Here is an 18,044-nt window from a genome sequence, read left to right as displayed (position 1 = left end):
ACTACCACCGACCCGAGCCTCTTACAGCCCTCCACGCCGATGGGGCTCCTCTGTTGTGGTGCGGACTGGACACCGCGCTGATCCGTGATCCGAAGCCTCTCTCCGCTCTCCGACGCTGCTGAGACTGCTCCGGGACTCCTGCTGTGATCCTGGCTGGCCACAACGGTGATCACCGGGTGGAAATTAGCACATCCAGTTACTCTTGATCTTCTTGTTCCAGAGACGATCGATGGCTGCTGCTAACAGGGATATACCCGGTTAAGGGATCCCAAGCACGGGGAGCTCCTTCAGGCAGCTCCTACCCGGCGGCCATCTTACTTTTTGTCTTTTTGCTACTACCTCACTACAATTACTCTCATTTCTTCTTTTTCGGCCTACCACACGGTTTTCAATCAGAGGATATTGTGACAAATGTGGAGCATACTCTCTTCTTAATCTATTGTATTCTTTAACACAATCCAGATCTGCACAAATCTTTGTGTCATCACACTTAATCAAATACAATCCAGATAAAGTTCTGACTCGTGATAATGCCACATGTGCCATACCCTCTTTAAACACAGAACTTCCAATGTTCACCAAAGCACTATCTACATTTAAACCTTGAGATTTATGAATTGTCACCGCAAATGCCAAACAAACAGGAAACTGTTTTCGGTGAACATATAAGTCTTTTACAAGCAAAAACCTAGCAGAACAATGACTGATTTGTTGAACTTGCTCAATGCCATCAAATTCATCTCTATTTCTATAATTCATAAAATCAACAACATGACCCATTGCTCCATTTACCAGACCTCTTTCAACATTTAAATTCCTTCTCAAAATTATACGACAATTAAAACACATTCAGAGTCTTTTCAAAACCAGCTGTTTTAGATATACTCTTCTCTAATGAATCCAATTTTGTTTTCAAATTTTCTGACAAAATAATTGTTGCTCCCATATGCTCAATTTTATCTATTGCTTCTAGTTTCACAATCTCTTCATTTTCTAACTCTAACATTTTGTTGTTGAAGATGGAACATTCTTGCAGAGTTGGCATCAAACATATTCCAGATTTGTTCTCAGTAATTTTCTTAAAAATATTCTCTGGAAGAATGTTTTCATTTGGATACAAATTTGAAATTAATCGTGCATGTAAAGATTCTTTCGAATGCTCGCTTACTTTTCCGATTCCTACATCTTGTAGAATATTTTTATAATCTTCATCCTTTGCCTGTCGCATATTTTGAAACAGTTCTGCATATTTGAAATTTAGCCATATATTAAAGTTTTGAATGCTTCCAAGGGATTTCCTGGTATCTTCATGCGTGAGCATTTTAAACACTGGTTGTCCTTTTACTGGAGTCAACTGCAATAGATCTCCAAAAACAATAATGTGTTTTCCTCCAAATAACACATCATACTCTGCTCTAAGAATTTCTTGCATTCTCAAATGCACAAAAGCAAGCATTAGATTTGAGACCATGCTTACTTCATCACTGATAAGAAGTTTAATTTTCTTTAGGACTCTGGAAACTTCAGAACACGCATCTCCAGATAACTTGTTGTAATGCAATTTATTATCATGCTCAACTGGCAGCATCAGTAAACGATGTAGAGTAATCCCTTTAATGTTATGTGCTGCCAGTCCAGTTGGAGCAGTTACAACACAAGACAGCGGTGAATCAGTCCTTTTCTGCAGATAAGTTGCAATTGCTTTAATTAGAAAAGTTTTTCCTGTCCCCGCTTCTCCACTTACGTACAGTCAGACAGGCTCAAATGATGTACATGAGCACTCTTTTTTTCTCATGTCTGAATCCATGTTCAATCTGTTCTGTGACTTCATCATATATCTTTTTCTGCTCAACGTTTAGTTGCTTTACCAAATCTTCTAAGTTAACTACATCCTCTTGAGCTTGTTCCATAGCTCTTTCCACCTCATCCATGGCAGTGGCAGCTTCATTTTGGATAATTGGTCCTCCTAGTGGATTCTGACTCAATAAAGTAGAACTCTGACTATATTGAGAACTGTTTCTGGCAATCTCTTCAGCAATTGTGGCTTCTTGCTCTATTTCTTCGTTCAACATTTGCAGATAATTTGGAAAAACAGGACATTCTATGGTATCCTTTGTTGCATTAAAAGAATCTTCGTAACAGAGAAAATCTCCAAGTAGTTCCTCTTCTATACGCCATGGCTTAAAGATTTGCAAAAGAGCTAAATAGTAAAATTCTCTTTTGTCTGGAGATTCACAACTCAATTTTCGATGATTAATCAAATGGCCTTTTTTCTGCTTCACTAGACATCCTTCATTTCCAATGACAGCATATTTTCCATTATTGTTATCTTCTGTGATGTTCCTTTTATAACTATAGTTTTGCAGAACTTCATACAAACAAGCGTTCTCAAGGTGACTACTTCTATTTGGATAGTATGTATCCAACATGTTTGTCTTCAAAATATCTGTACTATTTGGTTCTTTCTCCGCCAAATACTCAATTTCTTGTACAGATTTCAAAACTCGGTTTCGTGTTGCTGCAAGACCTAGACTCACCCAAATGATTGTTCTAGATTTGGCATAGAGACTTGCTGATGATAACCGTTCAGAACATTCATATGCTCCAATTTCTCGATGCGACAACATCTTCAGACTGTAACTGTATAATTTCTTGCTTAGACTCTTTTCATGTGAAATGTTCTCCCACATTTCCTTTAGTTCTGCCTTTTCTTTTTTTGTGATGTAAGATGTCACATATCGAGCCACAGCAATAGAGTTGTCAGCAATAACTGAATATCCATGTTAGCATTCCACATGGACAAAATCACTGGGTTGTAGTCGTTGATGTACTTGGACTCTTTGTTTCTTTTTAAATTGTATGTATTTTTGGGTGATTTCCTCGTCACAGTATGTCGTAGAGATGACATCAAATTATTTACTCTTCCCTTAGAAATCAATGGTCGTGGAAACGCAAAACAACATTTTATGTAGAACTTTTCCTTGTTTTTGAATTTTCGACGACAGTACTTCCCACAACGATGGGATTGGAAGCGTAAAACTTGTTGCCTTAAATTGTTTTCTTCAGTGCTTTTAGGAACAGCACATGTTGAATACTCTCAAATGAAACTCATCACTGTTTCATCCGAATCTGATCCAAATTTGGGTGCATCTTTAATCCACAACAACATATGTATATGAGGAGCACCTCTCGCTTAATACGCCTTTCTCCAAAAGAAATCCAAAACCTCTCCAAGAGGAGGATTTTTTTTATTGGTAATAACAGACATCATAGCTTCAAATCTATGATTGAAATATCTGCATACATACACTGGATCCAAAGAACACAGTTCTCCTGGTGTTTTCAATTCTATATTTTGTATATTAGCATTTGCCTCGCGTAGAAATTCAAGTAAGTCGTCCCATGCATACTCAGCACAGCTAAGAGTGAGGAACCATGTAGGAGTTCCTAAGTTTCTTAGCATACATTTCAATTCCCCATGACGACGCTACCAATACTCGTTTGTACCACGCTGACATGCCATGAGATTGATCAGATGAGATTCCAAAATATTATCTTGCAGATTGACTTTTTCCATAAAGTCCCTTGCCGAAACATTTTGCAGATGTGCTCCACTTTTCAGTATATGATTTACTGCATATGAAAGTCCAGACAAGTCACTTTCATACAGTAGATGAAACAAATATGGAATGCATTGACGAAACCTTGAATCTTCAGCATATAATCTTAAAGTCCGGCATTCAGAAGCAGGAATTTGAACTGGTCGATCGTCATATCGTCCACCTCAACCTGTTGGAAAAAGCTGTGGAAAACAGCGAGCTTCCAAACTTTCTTCCCATACACTAATGGGACTTCCTTTTGCTGCTTTCATTTGAAACAAGTCAATTGCATTCCCCATTACTTCTTTGGAATGCAAAGGATGAACAGTATAATGTTCATATATTTCTTCACCTCTAGACACATCAACTTTTTCAATTTGGCCGACTGAACAATCACTGTCTTCTTCTGCAACTATTTCTTCTGCTTCAACACATACATGTTTGTAGTACTCATTGTTTTTGACCAAATACAACGTTGCCTTTTTTACTTTCCTAACATCCACTAAATCTTGCCAGATTTTCTTACTCTTTGTCGGAACCCCATTAACTAGAATAAGTAAAGGTTCCTCTTCCTCTTTTTCTACACCAATTATATCAATATTTTTCTTGAAATCTAGAGGCAAATAAACAACTCTTCCCTTTAATCCTCTCTGTAAATCTGAAGGAAGCAATTTCCCTGTCTTAGGCTCCATGCGAACAATTGCCTGAAAAGGATGGACACATTGAATTAAAATAGATTCATATGTATTTAAATCCATCAATTCAGAAGGAATGTCTACCAACTCCAGATTATTATAAACAGCTCTAGCAGGCATTCTGTTTTCATGTAATTTATTATAACAATATTTACAAATACGCTGATCAAAACTCAAATCATAAGAATTCTCCACCAACAAATAAGTTGCAAAATTCCTCCATTCACTATTATTTTCCATTTCACTTTTTGCATATAAATCAACTAACCTATTCTGAATCTTATAATGAGTCCGTCGACAACACACACAAGTAAAATGAGGCCTTTCACTTGATTTCAACTGAAACTTGCTAATTTCCTGGTCAAACTTTTCTGTACTTGAAATCTGTACATTGTCTTCCACATTATCTTGTATTACTGTGCCAATTTCTACACTGCCTTCTTTTTCACAAAAATAACAAATCTCAATTTCTTCACAAATCTTCTTCACATCTAATTCAGTTCCATGCAAAAGAGCACTGTTTAACTGTTTAAGCTTAAGTGGTGGACTTTTTGCAAAATACAACCTTCTCACTAATTTCCTCATTTTGTTATGATGCACTGCTAACATCCTAAAATGATGAAAAACACTGACATACTTTTCTAGAAAGACAAGCCAATGAATGTCCATGCAAACCTGTGTTTTCTCTCACTCTGCAAGGATCTAAGTCTTGCAATATCTTCATTTTTTGTTTTAGACTTTTCTTACTATATGTACGTAAGAAATTCTGAAGCACATCGATAGAATCCTGTCGCACACTACAATTACTACTACATTTCCAATTGTACACTGGACCCTTAGTACGTCTTCCTAAAACTTCATCACGTAATACCTCTTCTACATCTCTAGACACAAGTTTCTCTTTTTCAATCGGACAACCATCTTTCACCTCATATGCTCGACCACTGGTGTCAACTGCATGCACTAAATCATTCTCCTGGAAGTAACTCTCCTCATTAAAAAATGGCTCACAACTTGAACTATGTATCCATTCTCCAGAAAAAACTTCACAAAAATTAGTTCGATTAATTACTCTTTTGAATTTACTGTTTGATTTGAAAACATCAATTGTCTTGTTAAGTGTCCTAATTCTATTGATTACTAAAATAAATAATTTGTTCTTAACTTCAAAAGCTTGATCAACAATCTTCTCTACATTTTTCTTTTTCTTATAAAAAGCAGCTCTCTCTGTACCTTTCTTAATGTTTTTTAATAAATTTAAAACTACCCTATTGCGAAACATTCGTTTACGTATGTCCCTAAATTCATTTTGCCTTCTATTCCTATAAATATTATTGTCTCCTGCTGCAGTAGTAAGATTTTGGGGGGACCTCTCCTTTCTCTTCAAATTTGCTGTCTCCTTCTGTAAATTCACCTGTACATTATAATTTTTTTTTATCTATAAATATTCCTATAAAAGGACTTTGTTGTCTTACCAGGAGCTTTTTTGGCGTTTTTTGTAGTATTTGTTGTAGGACACTGCTCTAATTTTTGTTTTTTTTCGCATAGCATCTTTCCTTCTCCTCTGGCTTGTGGGCATTTTGCCTTAATATTGAAATGTTGATTTAAATCTGTAGTGAAAAAAAAACACATTATAGACCACTATTATCAAACAACAAAGCAATGACAATAAGTAAACAATATAAACACTATAATACTTATACATATAACCTTATCTCTGTTTTTTAAATGTTATTCTAAAAAAATATTTTGAACACATGAATTGGTTTTACATTATTGACAAGGATTAGATAGTGCCTTTGATTTGCCCCCAAAATCGTTTTTTGAATAACATTTTACCAACACAGCGCAGGTCCTATGTACAAGCATTCAATTTCACTAGTGAAACCTCAGTGTTTCACAAAATACAAATCCTCTATCTTGCAAATGTTGATAGCAAGCATTATCAAAAAGCAAGACACAAACCAACAGCAAAAAAACTAAGGACCTTATTTATGAAGGCCTTGCGCCACAGGTGCGTAATTTTTTTCTCATGTTAAAAGTGACGCACCTGCGGCACAAGGCAATCATAAATAAGGCCCAAATGTAAATACCATTGATTTGCCCCCAAAATCGTTTTTTGAATAACATTTTACCAACACAGCACAGGTCCTATGTACAAGCATTCAATTTCACTAGTGAAACCTCACTGTTTCACAAAATACAAATCCTTTATCTTGCAAATGTTAATAGCTAGAATTATCAAAAAGCAACACACAAACCAACAGCAAAGAAACTCAGGGCCTTATTTATGAAAGCCTTGCGCCACGGGTGCGTAATTTTTTCCCCATGTTAAAAGTGACGCACCTGCGGCACAAGGCAATCAAAAATAAGGCCCAAATGTAAATACCATTGATTTGCCCCCAAAATCGTTTTTTGAATAACATTTTACCAACACAGCGCAGGTCCTATGTACAAGCATTCAATTTCACTAGTGAAACCTCACTGTTTCACAAAATACAAATACTCTATCTTGCAAATGTTAATAGCAAGAATTATCAAAAAGCAACACACAAACCAACAGCAAAGAAACTCAGGGCCTTATTTATGAAAGCCTTGCGCCACCGGTGCGTAATTTTTTTCCCATGTTAAAAGTGACGCACCTGCGCCACAAGCCAATCAAAAATAACGCCCAAATGTAAATACCATTGATTTGCCCCCAAAATCGTTTTTTGAATAACATTTTACCAACACAGCGCAGGTCCTATGTACAAGCATTCAATTTCACTACTGAAACCTCACTTTCAAAAAGACAATTCCTCTATCTTGCATATTTTAATATCAAGCATTTCCAAAAAACATACCACAAACTAACTAGAAAGAATCTCAATCTGCTTCCTAATTTGAGTTAACGCAGGTGACTTAATTCTAAAACATTCAAATATATTTCTTTACAGAGGCAGACACTATTAATTGCTTCTCAAAAAAATAGAAGCCATTCTTTTACCCCAAAATCGTTTTTTAAATAACTTTTTACAAACACAGCACAAGTCCTATGTACAAGCATTCAGTTTTACTACTGAAACTTCACTATCTACTTCCAAATCTTCTCCATAGAGCAAATAAGTCTCTATCTAAATTAAATAAATCATTACTTACCTTTACAAATGCTTTTGGAGATTGAGAACAGTGTCAGACACACACACCAATTTTTCTTTAGCAGAGCAAAAGGTATGCATTCAATACACTGAAACCAAGACTGGCACAGAAAAGCTCTAATTCAACACACATATGCCTCATTTCAACCAATCAAAACTCTTCCCTCACTATTTTGAAACCAACACCCTTCCCCCTCTGAGACCTTTCTATCTGTTACCATAGCAACTCCCTCCTAATTGAACTCTCAGGTTCAAATGTTTATTCAACAATGTTGCAAATTAAGTCAGCAAGGATGTTTGAGCTCTCAAAACACCAGCTTATCCAGGGCATTATTGCTTTAATTGACTTTTTCTTAACCATTCAAATTGCTTCTTTCACACAACACAACCATGCACCCTAACTTTCAATTTTCAACTATCTGAATCCACCAATCATTGCTTGTGATTCAAGAGCAGGGAAACTCCACAATTTGTTTTGTAAACTCCTACTGTTCCAACTGCCATTTAATTCCCACACTTCATCTGACTGCACCAGAACCTTCTCTCATCATGTATTATGTGTGGATTATTGGACATAGCTACATCCACTGGGCTCAAAGGTATGCAGCTTGCAGTAATTTTCACAACCTTGATTTATCAAATGTGGAAATTAAATGGATTGGCCAGAGAGGATTGAGATGTCACCAATTGATACCATTGGTGAAAACCTTTTTGCATCTGCCAAACCCTGACCTCTTTATAGTGCACTGTGGAGGAAATGACTTGGGCTCTTTGACTGGGGTTGGTCTGGAAATGCTTTTAAAGGACACCTTTGATCAATTGATGACACTTTTCCCACAAACTGCCTTGGTATATTTCAATATATGCCAAAGACAGAAATGGAACTGGTCCAACCAATTTTGTCCACAATTTGAGAAAGCACGGAAACATGTGAATAAATCTGTTTCTGCTTACATGAGAGACCATGGAATGGGTTCAATATACAACAATAACTTGTGTTACAACATGCAAGACATCTACAGAGGAGATGGTGTGCACTTCTCAGATGAGGGGAATAGAATATTCCTCCTGAATTTAAGACTGTGCATTGGAACCTACTTGTAGGTACCTAAATCAGCCACAGAACCCAGAAGCTCTTTTCAGAGCTACCCTACCTCTGATCACTCAAATAGTGAAAAAAGTTAGAGAAAGATAATCATTTTTTCACCAAAGTACGCTCCCCGGTACGCGTACCGGGCGCTCCCCCCGCGAAATTTAAAAACTTTTTATTTTTTATTTTGGCATATATGCCCCTCCTAAACTCCCCTCAGAAAACCTAGAGGGTCAGGAAGTGTCTACCGTGCCCCCTTCTACCCATTCCCAACGTTGTTTGTCCTCCATCTTGCGTCTCAATTCTACAGAAACACAAAATGGCGGACTTCCGTAGCGCTCCTGGTGCGCGTACCGGGGCGCGCACCGGGAAGCGATCCCAAAAAAAATGTGGGAACGTAATTTACATAAAAACCACTGGAGACACTTACACCAAATATAGAATAGGCCCTACTACATAGCAGTCCCTACCATTTACCCAAATGAGGTGATATTCCATTGAGCCATTTGGGCTGTAGCCCTGTCTAAATATCCTGAGGTAAATTACATGACAAAAACACATATGAAACTGTTTGAATTTTCAACCAATTAAAATGTTCCTTACGTTTTGTACTTTTATGTGCTGACATTTGATTGGTTAAGTACATGAATATATATGAAAAATAAGAGGGAAACACAGCCATTTTGACTAACACTACCTAAGGTACATTTGGAAAGAATTTTGACAGAAAACTTCAACTACTTTGAAATAGGTAAGTTGTTAATTTGAAAGGAAAACTATGTTATGCACTTTAAATTAATTTGGGAAAACGTTTTCAGAAAGTAATATACTGTCCCTCTGTAAGAGTTAGAGTTCGAGATAGGCTTCTCTGGTATAATTATGGATTGAGTTAGGCTTCTCTGATATAATTATGAATTTACTTAGGCTTCATCACAGGCACTTTTTAATAGTTCTACTTCCTGCCTGAAATCATACACTGCCCAAGATAACTTCCCTGTTAAAAACTCACAAGTACCTGTCTGAACTTAAACCCAACAGTGCCCTATCTCTACTGATATATTTATTTTTTATACAATTTACAGCAAGAAAATGGAAGGAGAACAGAATATTTCTTTCGAAATTGTTTTGAACAACAACCCTGAAGAAAAAATTGCTGAGAATGATAACTTTGATTTTATGGATGACTCTCTGGACCAACAATTAGTTCAGTGTGTGGAATCAATAGAATCACAAAATGAAAATGAGGACATTCCAGACAATATATTGTTAGAAGTTTTATTACATTTTGAAAAAGAATCAGAAAAATAAATTTATATTTAATAATCAAAAATTGTTCGAGCCATTATTCATTTTAATATGTAATTTATCAAGTATTTCCAAAATGTTTATAATATAAAGTGAGACTTATAGTATACTGTGCAACTTTTTTGTGTTACATAGTAAGTTTGCTCATAGTTACTTCCTTTCTCCCACTATATTATCTCCAATGTGTATTTAACATCTCTTTATCATCTCCTTCCTCCATGTTGTTTCTACTTTCCTGACAGACTATGGTATGAATTCCATATACCGCAATAACTTCTATAACAACATGCAAGATATCTACAAAGGAGACGGTGTATATTACATTTTAGACTCTGCATTGGTACCTTCATGTTGGTACTTAATAATAAAAAAAAACAACAAAAAGAACAATTAATAAACATACAATTTTTGAAAAGTCTGTCATTCTTTTTTCCCCATGGTACGCTCCCTGGTGCGCTCCCCGGTGTGGGTACCGGGCGCTCCCCCCGCAAAAATCGAAAACATTTTTTTTTTTGACCCCGCGTGGCCCTTTTATGGCCCCCACATCAAACCTAGGGGGTCAGGGGGGATCTACCCTGCCCCATTATGGTCAATTCCCCCCTTTGTTTTTGCCACCTCTTGGGTCTCGATTTTACCTAGAGACAAGATGGCGGCCGCTCCGGACTGTTTCGAATGTTTACAGACACCCGAGAGCCAATCAGCTTTCCGCACGCAAGTCACGTAGCGCGCCCGGTACGCGCCCCGGTGCGCGTACTGGGGCGCTGCCATAGATATATATATTTTTTTTAACCTAAATTACTCAAAATCCACTGGAGCACATATCTTGAGACATAGCAAAGGCACATCGGGCTACCAGTCCCGACAATTTTGCCAAGTTTGGTGGAAATCAATTCAGCCGTTCGGGCTAAAAGTGAAGTTGACCGCCCTATGGAAATTAACATGGGGAAAACACGTTTTGGGACCCCCCTTTTATCTCGGCCCCCGCTTGACGAATCCCCCCAAACGTTCAGGGAAGGAGCGGAGCGGGCCATTTTCTTGGAGAAATTCGCGAAGATTCGTCCACCGGCGCCAAAGTTATTCCCAATAGAATGTTGCGTATTTCCTGTGGGAAGTAGATCCTAACTATAACTACCTACTGGCGACCGCCAGTAGGTTATATATACATATATATATATATATATATATATATATATATATATATATATATATATATATATATATATATAATAGATTTGTGTATGATCTTTGTTTCTATTTTGTTTATTCACCTAAGAAGGGCACTTTAAAACTAAGTGATTCTATGTCCATAAACCATTTTTTCGTGTTTGAACTCCCAGCCAGTTCTATTTTTACAGGAGTTAAGCAATCCTCTGTTGATCAAAAAAGTTAAGTCCTCCTCTGAAGACAAATGTTTATTATTGGAGTTCTATTTTCACAAGTCCTTTCAATTGTCAGAGGCTCTTGATGAACACGATCTATTTAATCCTGTGCTACTTTGTAGAATGTTTTGTAGCTGAAACACTTAAAAATTAGCTTGACTTGTTTGAGAGTAAGAAAGAAGTATGCCAGAGACTTATTATAGACAAAGAACAATAGTGTGGCATGGGACTCAAGAGATGAGGAGGTTGCGCAAACATAAATTTGTTTTTTCAGTTTCATTGACAGTTTAGACGCAAAATACAGTCTATTAGTGATAATCATGTAATTAAAGTCATGGCAAGGCCATAGGCTTTATTGCGTAATGTCATAGGTTAAGTGGATGCATTTTGAGAACTAATGTATAATGTGGATATGTTTGCCCACCGAGATTCGCCGTAGACTTACAGCAGAGTTTTTCGTTCCATGTACACTCCTAGCCATATGAGCGAGTCAGATTCCATTTTCTGTGATTCAGCAGCCTTATCTATCACGACATGGGAGGAGAGGTGTAAAATGCTGCAATAGAATGTCTAAATGCCATTGATCTGCTTGGGTTATCTTTTACACTATCTTTAACCCAATCCCTACTCGCAGTCCACCTTCATCCAGCAAACATTGATATTAGATTTAGATCCGTTTCATAGTTGTGACCCTGAAGTTCTCATAAAGTTACAACTGACATCTTCAAGCGTGTAAAGTACGGAGAAAAAGAATTAAGTCAGCAGTTTACTATAACCTGAACAGGGTCAGACACAACCGCCAGGTTATAGAAATTTTGCAATGTAAGCAAAGAATTGTCTGCAAATGTTCTCAAATACTCCTAAAAACGTGCAAAATTCCTATTTATCTCACGTTAATTTTAATTAGTGTCTTGGGTGCAGATATCAGATCATTTGGCACACATATATGTAGATGAGATACTTTCTCTTTGTAAACTGTATTTTCAGTAATAAGGCCACATCTGGGAAGCCAGTACTTGCCTTATGTAATGTTTAGTAATATGTATTTTATTTATGCAAAAGACAAACATGATAGCAGAATATCCTAGGGGTTTGTTGCAGTAGACACATAAAACCAGATGTATTCAACTCCTATCTTTGAAATCGGTTAAGCCTGTCTGAATTAAATATATTCACCTTTGGTAGATTTAAATGCCGAACATGTTCAGTTTGCTTAAATAAAAACAGCTGTTTGCCAATTGTAAACATAAAAAGTGTGTTAGTAGATTGTAATAAGTAAAATGTTATCACATTTATTAAAATACATAGCATACATGTATCCAGTAAGTATCTGAACACTAGTCTTTAAAATAATGTTCTTGTTACAAACTAGGAAAATTAAGGTGTCCTGGTGCATACACTGCTTTGTGGATCTGGTACAGTGCAAAGCTTGAAATCTAATCCATCAAAGTACAAGAACCTGAGTTCAAAAATATAAACACTCTATTGGGAGTTAATAATAAAAAAATGTGTACTATTTATTCGTGATGACCCAGCAAAGTGATATAATGAGAAACGAATGCTCAGAAGTCTTGGAAACACAATCCTTTTTAGGTCTCGCTGAGTCAGCGTGCATGCGCTGCACTCGAGACATTTTGTAAGTGGGTTTTAAACGTGCTTTTAGCAAAGGCTTAGCCACCAGCTTGCGATTACGCGCACGCCTCGCTCCACCCCTCCCCGACCAGTTCCTGCCATTGGACAATTAAATGCTGCTTAGGGCAGCGCGCGCGCACACAACTCCCTCCGCCTCTCTCTCCCCCGCTGCAGCCCCCACGTGGGGTGCACACAACTCCCTCCGCTTCTCTCTCTCCCGCTGCAGCCCCCATTTGTGCATTACTCGCGGCCAATGCTTGTTTTGTTTAGTTAACATGCACTTTCCCATGCCTTATAAGAAAAGAAGTATATTTAAACGTCCAATAACCACATTTTCATAAGCACTAAAAATGTCTGTCCAAACGGAGGATACCCTCCTGCGCCTAAAGCACTCGAATGTAAACATGGGCGCAGAAGTTATACTAGTGTGATGAGGTCCTAGAGGTTCACTGCCATGAGTATGGGAGCAACTGCAGATTCACTGATTAACGGTGCCCCCCAACCTCTGCAGGTTTATTTTGGATGGACAGCCAGGCAAGTCAATAACTATCAACTACTGTCAGATCTGCTAGATGCAGCACATGTGGGATTGTCGATTTGCCAAAATGAAAATAAACCTCAGCCTCTCCCCCACCACGGAGAGCTTCGACAAGAAATGGTCTCAAAAGCACAGATCATGGAAAAGAATCCTCCGAATCAAAGAGTTTACCAGCACTGTGCTGGTCACAAACACCTGGCAGTTACCTAGACATGTCGAAAGCAATACAGCGCGGGCATAAGTTTTACGACAGCGTACTCGTGCACACTACATTTCACAGGCTTCTGAACATGAAGCACCGGAAATACATGCTTTATCTGCTGACAAAGAAAGTGACTGGAGCACACGCCGGCGCGTATCATCTAGAAAGGCAAATAATCACACAGCCCAATCGGCAACAAAATAAGAAAATAGCAACATAACCTGGCAATTGTGTAACTGCGTGCACGCACTGAAATAAGCCCTTGGAATAGGTTAACTGTGAAGCTCCAGGCCAGTGTCTGCCACCGGCTATGTTCCTGCAATCATCTCAGTAGGAACAGAGCTCACATTGTGTATTCCTAAGCTTCGACAACATCACTTGTTCTGCACATCTAGAAGGAGACACAATTGACGGCCTACGTGCTCACAATCTACTATTTGCACAGGTGGGAATCCTCATAATCCAATCAAGTGTGGCTTTGAAAGCAAAGGACACACAGTATCACCACGCAGTAGTACAGTGTAAGCTGTTAAAAAAGAAAACTATTATTACATAGTTAAGGCAGACTCATTTGTCATGTAGCCCTCAAAAGGCACTGCAGGATAGGAAAGGCGCAAAGGATCCTTAACGTAATAAAGTATTAGGTTGTCTATCAGAATCCTTGCTGTAAATATCCTTTAAAGATAGTTGTGTTTAGTACTTTAAGTCCCGCGTTTATTAAGAATAGCTATCAGGCTTATTGTACCACCACCTGTATGTGCATTAACTAACAGACTAAGATTAACAACCCTGGCTGCATCAGTGATGTACTGCGACCGAGAACTGGCATCACAAACACAAGTTTGCCCCTATGTAGGGATGAAGGACGGAAGATAGAATTACTACCTTTATACTCGACTGGTGCATTTTCAGCAACTGCACAAAATGCATTCCACCACGCAACTTTGTGAAAAACAGGCATTGAAAGCTTTGCCACTACACTACCACACAAATAGAAAGTATGTCTGTATGCTACGATTTAGGTGCCGTTTGCTTTTATCGAGGATTTTTCAATTATTTGAGGTCAAATACATTTATTCAAACAACTTGGTAACCTTATCTGTTCATGTAAGTAAGAGATTGATTAACTTGCACCTACTCGAATGTCTGCCAGCAGTCTCTTTTAGCACTCGCAAGATCAGGTGCTCTAATAGGTATTATGTTCTGGCATGTCAGGGCACTTCCTCCGAGACATGACTGAAAGAGCATGTGTGAAAATGACAGCTACTTAAAGATGACATTTAACCTTTAGGTTGCATGACTGATTTTTCCAACTAGAGGAATACTATTAACAAGCAACCCTTAAAACGGCGCCAAACAAGCAAAAAAATAAATTAATAACAGTGTGAAAATGGTGAAGTGGGCATGTCAGATCTGTTATAACGAGCTACTGACCACCCTCACGCCACAATTCGTAAGGTCTGAGATACATCCGTGCATCACCCATGCTGTGACCTTGAAAATGTTGCTTTAGTTCCAAGTCGTCCACATCACTAAATCGATTTCTACTCCACCTCCTACTTTACAATTCAAGGGTCGTTGATAGTGCCAGCAAAATCTTTGTTGATAGTAGCAGGGGCTACTGGTGTGCCAAGAGCCAGTGACTACCAAATGGATCCATTCAATTTTCAAAAGGTTATTAGTCATTAAACACACGACTGAAGTAAGGCCTTCCAAGCTTATAAGTGAAAAGTCAGTTATTACCACTTCGTTGTATCAGGAATTGAATATCAACATGGTACTTCAAAAAAGTAAACCGAAAAGAATGAATCAAGCAAATAAAGGCTTAAATAAACATTAAAGAACCCCACGAAGTGCACAAACATTTTGAATAAATAACTTTCCAGTTTTTTCCTCTTAAAAGGGAAATGCAATTTAATTCTCACACACCTAAACACGAACCACAACATTGCATATGAAAATGAGACATCTCTATCACCACCTGAACTAGAGATCTGTGTCAGAAGGTCTCCTTTATGTTAAACAGTGTAAAGCTCCTCCCTTTAGTGCTAATCAAGAAAGAAGTTCTTAAATGGGAAGTTCTTCCTATACTAGTTGTCGCAAAATCCTCTATGAAAAACCCTTCACTCTAACATTTGTTTGAGAGTGCACACTGTAAAGCTTCCCGCTCGGAAGAAGGAGGCAAGGCAGTCTAAGACTGACTCTTGGAAGTGCAGTTGGCTAGAAAAACTGTACTGAGACAGAGCCAAAATACCACACCATAAATCAATGTCCCAGCATTGCCTTTTTAAAAAAAAAGAAAAATACTTTAATGCACACATAACTAAATACCATGCTAAAAATGGCCAAGTACCAACAATATTTCTGGTGGCGCTTGGAACCTGTTCATTGGGGCCTCACAGATTAACTGGTGTGCAAGTCACTTGAAATAAATAAATATGAAAGGGACACTTAACCATGTAAATCTACTGTGCTTCCGTTCTCTGTGAGGCTCCATGTGGCAATTTGCTACCGAGTAGACTTTAATTTTGAAACTCAACAATGCTCCTGTATGGGCCCATTGGGACACTCAAGGCTTTTAATAAACAAATAGGGTAAGCCTAGAGGCTTTAAGTCATGCACACTGTAAAATAAGAGGGCTTCCGTTTTATTCAGCACATTTAAAAATCAATGAAGCAAGCCAATTAATAAATACACTTATCATGTTGTGTCTGATGGAGAGACCCATTAAACAATTTAGAAACACTCTGGGTAAATAGTCACATATACCTTAAATCTCCTTCTTGAGACATCAAGCATTTTCTGGTGCCACAGCAAGAATAGGAACATATAAACTAAACCCGTTTTTATGGCATTTGCAATAGATTCACAATGTAAATCTCCTTCCCCGTGTGTTTGCAGTTAAAAATGTTAAGCAGTTTCCTATTGTGTTTGTTCTTGAGTAAACAATGTAACCACTTCCTTTTATATTCTCCGGTGAGTTCATCATATAAAAAGTTGCACTTTCTGTATTTGGCAGAGTTAAATATGTAATAGCCTTTCCTATTGTATTTGTGAAAGTTGACAATGGTAAAGCCCATTCTTAAGGTGATAGTCACAGAGTTCACATTGCAAACGCGCTTCCTGTTGTATTTAAGAAATTGGTATGAGAGGACCCAAGGTAGTTTCTAGTTACTGGGCTCTAATTTCGTTCATAGGAGTCTTTCTGCACTGGTGTTTTGGAGCCTCCACACCTCACACCCTCAAACAGGGGAAGAAGTACCCCTTTTAGCACTTGAATATTAGGGTAATGAAATAAAGGTGCCTGGGACTGCCACATTGATGTGATGTGGGCTAGGAAATCCAACCTCAGCAACACCCAATAATAACAATGAAATAATTGGCAGCCATTTAAAAAGGGAATGTACTGTAAAGAACTCACAGCTGACTACTTTGCACAGAATTGCAACTATTTACAGGATTTATAGTGGAAATCCCCCCTAAGGGGTCCTTGCAGAATCACAGGGTGTTACTTACATACCTAACAAAATATGCTAGAGAGCAACTGTCAATTAGTATTAGGGGTGGGCAACTGCCCACTTAAAGGAATGATCATAACCCTTGTCAGGGTGAACCCTCCAAAACAGCCAATCAAAAACATCTTTTTTTCGGTTAAAAATAACCATAAAGAGATAAACATATACTCTAAAAACATTGTTAAAAACATCATATAATTCAGTAAAAAAGCACAGATTTGCTAAAAGTTTCATATACAGTAAAGAAATGTCAAAAAAATCCTGAAAACGATCTGCTCCCAAAATAACATATATATCTTACAAATGTGCAAATGACTCAGTGAAGCGTAAAACAGACAATAGTATTTAGTCATAACATATTCCTCAAACTAATTGAGTGTTGGATGTGTTTGTTCACCACTAAAGAGATAGAACTAGAAAGTAACAATAGAATGTATAACATAGGGGATCTACATTGTCTCAACCCAGCACCTTTCAAAATTGGAATCAGGAAATGTTTGCTGAGGGAAACATGAAATTTACAAAAATAACGTAAAATGCATAGTTGTCTGAGGCTATTGTGAGTTGCAGGGATGAAACGACACCTTGACAGAAGTCCAAACAGGTCCTGGAAAAGCAACAGCAGCGCGCACGGGCAGATAAGGGCATTGGGGAAAATCATTAATTTTCCCTTGTCGTCGTCTGTCGAAATCCCCACTGCCTCACCACTCTTACCTGCACGGGCCCCTGCTTAAAAGCAACCAATTAATGTACAGTCTTTATACTGTATCCTGTGAGTAAGTGTCTATGCTGGATATTGATTATTCAGCTTAACAAGCATTTGCAATGCACTACGTCTCGCATTTACGCACGTTTGAGCTATTGGCATTGTAAATGACAATGCCTTCTTTAATGTTATTGTTTTTTAAAACCGAAATAAAAGATATTGTCATTTACAAAGCCAATAGCTTAA

Source organism: Lissotriton vulgaris, chromosome 6, assembly GCF_964263255.1.
Source record: "Lissotriton vulgaris chromosome 6, aLisVul1.2, whole genome shotgun sequence".
Taxonomy (NCBI): Eukaryota; Metazoa; Chordata; class Amphibia; order Caudata; family Salamandridae; genus Lissotriton; species Lissotriton vulgaris.
Note: the sequence above shows the minus strand (reverse complement) of the source record.